The sequence below is a fragment of the Cupressus sempervirens genome, chromosome 5, assembly GCF_028749045.1.
Source record: "Cupressus sempervirens isolate cs-2001-9-10 chromosome 5, ASM2874904v1, whole genome shotgun sequence".
Lineage (NCBI taxonomy): Eukaryota > Viridiplantae > Streptophyta > Pinopsida > Cupressales > Cupressaceae > Cupressus > Cupressus sempervirens.
In genome coordinates this window covers 42,630,368-42,635,747 of record NC_143122.1, presented here as the reverse complement: position 1 = coordinate 42,635,747, position 5,380 = coordinate 42,630,368, and positions in this window count along the sequence as shown.

The following is a 5,380-nucleotide window of genomic DNA, read 5'->3' as shown; positions in this document are numbered from 1 at the left end:
TAAATAGGATAACAATTAGATATAGGTTTCCTATTCCTAGAATAGAAGATCTAATGGATTGTTTGGGGGGTGCTAAGTATTTCTCCAAGATAGATCTCAAGAGTGGCTATCATCAAATCAGAATGAAGGAGGGTGATGAATGGAAAACAGCCTTCAAAACTACAGAAGGACTTTATGAATGGCTAGTAATGCCATTTGGCCTCTCTAATGCACCTAGTACATTCATGAGGCTAATGAATGAAGTGTTGAAGGACTACATAGGCATTTTTGTAGTGGTTTATCTTGATGATATTCTCATTTTCAGCAAGACTAAAGAAGAACACATGAAGCATTTGGCAATTGTTTTAAAGAAGTTACAAGAAGAAAAATTGACCATTAATCTTGAGAAAAGCGAGTTCTTGAAACAAGAGTTGGTTTACCTTGGTTTTTTAGTTTCACAAGGTAACTTGAAGATGGATGAAAGTAAAATAGAAACCATTCTAAACTGGCCTACACCTAAAACAGGGGCTGCAGTAAGAAGTTTCCATGGTTTGGCACAATTCTACAGGAATTTTATAAGGGGTTTTAGTGAGATATGTGCACCAGTATTAGACACCATCAAGGGAGGACTAAAAACTAAGTTCTTGTGGACCAAAGAAGCCAATGAAGGGTTTGAAAGGTTGAAGAAAGAGGTAGCTACTAAACCCATTTTGGTTTTACCTAGTTTTGACAAGTTGTTCATTGTAGAATGTGATGCAAGTAATATTGTTGTTGGGGCTGTATTAAGCCAAGAAGGAAGGCCAGTAGCATTCTTTAGTGAAAGGCTAAATGAATCCAAATCTAGGTACTCATCCTATGACTTAGAATTGTATGCATTGGTGCAAGCACTTAGGAAGTGGAGGCACTATCTTTTACCTAAAGAGTTTGTTGTATACACTGATAACCAAGCATTGAGTTACATCAACACTCAACAGAAGTTGAGCCTAAGACACATCAAATGGATGGAGTTCCTACAATCCTACACATTCACCATCAAGCACAAGAAAGGGTAGATAAATAAAGTAGCTGATGCATTAAGTAGAAGGCTACTTACTATCCAAGAAATACAGTTAGAGAGTATTGGAGTTGAAGGTTTCAAAGACCTATATGCTGATGATGAAGACTTCTCAGAGGCCTACAAGGTATGTGTAAAGTTTAACAATCATTTTCATAGCAAGTTTGCTGATTACACTTTGCAAAATGGGTTGTTGTTTAGGGGAAATCAATTATGTGTGCCTAGAGGATCAATGAGAGAAAATATGACCCAAGAGAAGCATAATGGAAGCCTTAGTGGACACTTTGGTTTGAACAAAACATTGGAGTTGGTGGAAAGATTCTACTATTGGCCTAGGATGCAAAGAGATATCCGGAAGTATGTTGAACAATGCATGATTTGTCAAAAGGCCAAGGGAACTTCTACAAATGCAGGATTGTACCAGCCCTTACCCATTCCAAATAGGCCATGGGAATGCATCAGCATGGACTTCATAGTGGGCTTACCAAGAACAACATCAGGTTTGGATAGTGTGTTTGTAGTTGTGGACAGATTTAGCAAAATGAGTCACTTTATTCCTTGTAAGACTACTCATGATGCTAGCTATATTGCTCACTTATTTTTCAAAGAAGTTGTAAGGATTCATGGCTTACCAATCAATATAGTTTCAGATAGAGATGTTAAATTCATGGGGCACTTTTGGAAGACCTTGTGGAGAAGGCTAGGTACTAACTAGGCACATAGTTCAACTTACCATCCCCAAAATGATGGTCAAACTGAGGTAATTAATAGGGTGCTTGGAAACCTTCTAAGGTGTTTAACAAAGGAGTATGGCCAAGTGTGGGATCAAGTCCTACCACAAGCTGAGTTTGCCTACAATGATAACACAAATAGAACTACCGGTAAGAGCCCTTTTCAAGTTGTTTATGGTTATCACCCAAGAGGAGTTTGTGAGCTACGAGAATTAAAGAATCAAGAAGAGATTAGTGGACATGCAGATGATTTTTCCCAGTCCATGAGAGAGGTACATGAGCAGGTCAAGAAGTCCTTGATAGAGGCTACTCAAAGGTTAAAGACTAAAGTAGATGAAAGGAGGAGAGATTTACAATTTGAAGTAGGAGATTTGGTGATGGTAAACTTGAACAAGGCTAGACTTCAAAAAGGTGTTCCAAGCAAGCTTCAAATGAGGAGGATAGGGCCTTGTAAGGTTCTAGCTAAGTATGGCCCAAATGCCTACAAGATTGAGTTGCCAAACAATCTAGCCATCTCTCCCATCTTCAACATTCAAGATTTGGTTAAATACAAGGGTCCTAATGTCATGGAAGAGGAACACATCATAGAGGTAGATAAGAATATTCCAGAAATCAGTATTCCTCTCCAAACCAAGCCTCAAGCTGAAAAAGTTCTAGATTCAAGAGTAAAGAAGAAGACTAAGCATGGAATCTATATGGAGCATTTAGTAAAATGGAAGAACCAGCCTGAATCTGAAGCGACATGGGTAGCTGAACATGAATTCAAAAAGAGAGGTATCAGTCAAGATCTCTTGAATACTGACCCACCTTAAGTTTTTTTTTTGTCATAGGGGGAGAATGGTGCAGGAGCACCTAGGAAATATGCCAAGTTTCCTAAATTGTTTTTGGCTTGTAGTGGTCTTGGGTAGACCACATGAATAAGGGCTATGGGATAAAGGCCCAAGTGTGTGAGTTGTGTTTGTAAATAGGTTTTTGTTGTGTTTGATTTTCCAAGTTGCTTCTATGTTGGCAAAATTGCTTAAATTGCTTGTTAGAGCCTAGAATGGTCAAACACTAACCAAGACCCCAGGAGGATGGGAAACATGGAAAATATGTTAAAAGTTGTAATTACATGGAAATAGGTTCATTTAACCATTTTTGAGGTCATGGAGCCATTAAATGCACAACAGTGCAAAAGTTGCACTTGGCAACTTTGCAACTTTGCAAAGTTGCTTGACAACATTGACAAAAAGTGCTAAAACTTTATAAGGGCTTCATGAATCAGTTGGAAACCTATGGGATCTGTTGATTCACATGGGTAAGAGGTATTTAAGACCAATCCAAGTTAGTTTGAGGTTTGGCATATGCTTTTGTACGAATTTTGGCATTGGAATGAAGAGAAAACTGAGCATTTTGATGACAGTTTTCTGATTTCACCCTTCATCCACACCTTTAATGGATTGATAGGGTTGCTGTTTTCATGTGATTTTATAGTGTATGGAATTTAGATGCTTTGGTTAAGATTAGAAGTTTTTTTGATCAGTTTCATTACTAGTTTGAAAAATCTTTTTAAAGTTGCCAGTTCGCTGGTCTGTACACAACAATCAGCAAAGAAATCTCTATAACTTGAATTCCAATGGTGGAACCATGATGGCCTTTTGGAATCAAGTACTAGACTGTATAAACAATGTAAATATGTATTTTTGTCTTGTTTTGCAGAGGTTTTTTGTTTTTTCCAAGAGGCCCTAGGCAAGTTTGCATACCCGACTAGGCAATGAAATCAGCAAATAAGTGTTTGAAAGGGGCATAGAATGGGGTGTTGGGTGCAATAAAAATTCATGGAAGGAAAGAGTGGTGAGTGAAGGAAGTTAATTCCAGGAGTTCAGTCATTTAGAGTCCATTTGAGTGGTGGAAGGAAGAACTCTCTATATTCCTGTTCATACAAACAAGAAACCCTTGTAAATAGACATATTTTTGGAAATCCCTTGTACGGATGACTTGGGTGTTGCAGACCTGAAAATTATTCAAGGGGAGCCAAAAGGGTATCCAAATCATAAATTTTTTTGAGTACTTCTTAAGGGTTTGAGGAGATATAAGCCAAAAATCAGTTTTGGAGGCCTAATTTTGTTATTAGTCTTGGTAGCCCTCTTAACTATGCAATCTTCAAATCTGTTAGAGTAAATAATTAATATTTAATTATGTATTCTATTGCTTAAGTTTACTTAGGTCATGCATTTATTTAATATTTCGTATTTAATGCATGTTGGTGACAACACGGGAGTTTGTTCCCTTCTAGTTGTCACACTTATCTTCTAGCTTGTTCTACAAGCTTCCATGAGCTCTTTATATTCGAGCTCTCCTCTCATTGTATAACAACATCGAAAGCCATTTTCTTATTATAAATACATTTCTTATTGTGTTTGCATTTTTGGCTCTCATGTCCGTTTAGGGTTTTTGCCCGTGCTCCATGCTTTTCCCCTTCTATGGCTTCTCTTTGACAGGTTCGCATGCAGGTGATCTTGGCGTCTTCGGAGTTGGCTTTCCTCAACTCCAACATGGTATCAGAGCCTTCCTGCTGTTGCTTCGTTAAAGAAATTTTGAAGCCGTGATTTGAAGTCACAAACCCTAGTTTGTTTGTGCATTTTTTCTTCAAATCAGGGGATCAGCAAATTTTCGGAGCACTTTCAGCCCAAACGGACATCACCATTGGATCCGGAAGGCCGTTTGCAGTCAGGATTCATATAAAACTTGTCATTTTTGGAGACAGGGCAATTTTGGCAATTTTTTGAGGATCCCGGGTTCGCTGCCGTACGGATCGTACAGACGCAGGGCGTAAAATTTTTTTAAAAAAATACATATCTCGGCCGCCGCCGCCGCACCACCGCGGGGCCGCCACCGCGCCACCTGCGCGCCGCTCGCAGCGGCCGCAGCAGGCAGCGCCGCCCGCGAACCACCGCGGCCCGGCCGCCTCCTGGCCGCCGCCCTCCACCGGCGGCGCCTCTCCAGCCCGCCGTCCTGTGGCCACCTCAGCCGGCGGCTCCTCCCAGCTCCTCCGCCCGTGCTCCGCCTCCACCCGCCGACAGCTCAGCCGGCCACTCTGCAGCACCGTCAGCCGAGCAGGCCACTGCGGGGGTGACACGTGGCATGGGCGCCACGTGGCACCTTGCCACGTGGACCCGCCACGTCACCCCTGCCACGTCATCACTGCCACGTGGCTATGCCACGTGGCTCTCTTTTTTGCTGCGACGACTGACTGGCCGTCAAATTTAATCGCGTGAATTGCTGACGTCAGCACTGCATCAGCCCTTGCATGCACCTCTCCCGATTGCTTTTGGACCTACTTGTGGTTTTTTGGCCATAACTCTTGCATACGGAGGTATTTTTCCGATCCGAAAGAAGCGCCGGAAAGCTGGTTCCGAGACGGAGATTTTGGTGCAGGTATTTTTTGTTTTTGATGCTTTTTTATTGCCTGTTTTTTCTGTTAAAGTCCGAAGTCCTATTTTTGACTCCGGCATGCATATCTTTTGCGTCCCATGTCTGTTTTTGGAAAACTTTATATTTTTGGAAAGCTGGTTTTCTCATCTTTTCAGAACTGTCATCTTTTTTCCTCACTTTTGGCCTCTTCTCTTTCTGTCAT